We start from the raw sequence: 1,382 nt of genomic DNA, 5'->3' as shown, positions 1-1,382 counted from the left end.
CAATCTTCTTTGTTACATCTTCAAAAAACACAATCAAGTTTGTGAGACTTGGTTTCCCATGAAAGCCATGTTAGGTATTAGAACGAAACGTCTGTTAATGACATTCGTTTAAAGACACTTTAGATGTTTATGCTGCATTAATCTGTGGTTATTGATCCACATTTTACGTTCACTTCCTGCAGTTAACATGCTGACTTCTCCATAGTTCAACTGGAGGGAGCTTGCTTCCCACATCTTGTGTTTATCTGTGTCTTATATCCAACCTTCATCAATGGCAAGAGCAAGGGGGAAAGGGCGAGATCAATGTGTAAGTCTGTCCATGCCAATCACGGCACCCACATTGGCAATTCTCTACTGTGCATTTACAGCCAGTTTTCTGTGCCGCTACACCCACCCCCTGCACCTTTTGAAATATCTCTATTATTTTGTGGTGTCTCTCTGTGCTCTTATCACCAAGATGAATCACTTCTACCGAACCTGCTTCAGATTTCATGTGACAAAACACTCATTAAGAATCCCATAGCATTAAAGATGCACATCGCATCTCTCGTTATTTGGTTTCCCTGGATCTCTTTCATAAGATTAACGTTCACAGCAACTTGACTTGGAACAGAAAATCGCTTTCCTTTTCATTATCCCATTTCAGTCTACATTTCGTTAAGTTAAGGCATCAGTCTCAAATTATTCTTTGAGGTTTTATAATCTGGTCGATGCAGATAAACAAGCCATTGGAGTTCCAATTCCAATAAGACAGTGTGATAATCAGAAAATAGCGACGAGAGTGGGATTCGAACCCACGCGTGCAGAACACAATGGATTAGTAGTCCATCGCCTTAACCTCTCGGCCACCTCGTCGCACATGCATGAAAGGATATGGCATAATCTCCCAGACCATCACAATCTCATCACCTTTGGGGAATCTCCCATTCACAGCCTTCAACCTCATTGTCTATGAACCCCACACTGCCCGATTCTACCTCCTTCCGAAGACCTGCTGTCTCCTCCTGCGCCTGTTTGACCCAACTCATCTCTTCCTACCTCAACACCTTCCTGTCTCCCCAGTCCAGGAAATTCGCACCTCCGTTTGTGACACCACTTATGTACTTAATCTCACTAAAGACTTTTATTTCCCTGGTCGACAACGCGTCATCTTCACCTTGGAGATCCAGTCCCTCTGCACATCCATCTGCCATGACGAAAGTCTCCAAACCCTCTGTTTCTTCATCTCGCCCCATCCCAACCAGTACCCTTCCACCGACACCCTCATCCAGCTGGCTGAACTGGTCCTCATCCTCAACAACCTTTCCTTCCAATCCTCCCACTTCCTCCAAACCAAAGGGGTAGCCATGGGCACCCACATGTCACCGAGCTATGCCTGCCTG

The 1,382-nt window shown here is 45.1% G+C and overlaps 1 non-coding gene across 1 annotated transcript; it reads right to left on the bottom strand.

Moving 5' to 3' along the window:
- Nucleotides 1-773: 773 nt before the first annotated feature.
- trnas-acu (transfer RNA serine (anticodon ACU)) lies at nucleotides 774-855 on the bottom strand. Its single transcript has one exon. It is a non-coding gene; the product is annotated as a tRNA-Ser (tRNA).
- Nucleotides 856-1,382: the final 527 nt, after the last annotated feature.

The sequence above is a fragment of the Chiloscyllium punctatum genome, chromosome 18 (assembly GCF_047496795.1).
Source record: "Chiloscyllium punctatum isolate Juve2018m chromosome 18, sChiPun1.3, whole genome shotgun sequence".
NCBI classification, from domain to species: domain Eukaryota; kingdom Metazoa; phylum Chordata; class Chondrichthyes; order Orectolobiformes; family Hemiscylliidae; genus Chiloscyllium; species Chiloscyllium punctatum.
This window is presented reverse-complemented; position numbering and strand designations above follow the sequence as displayed.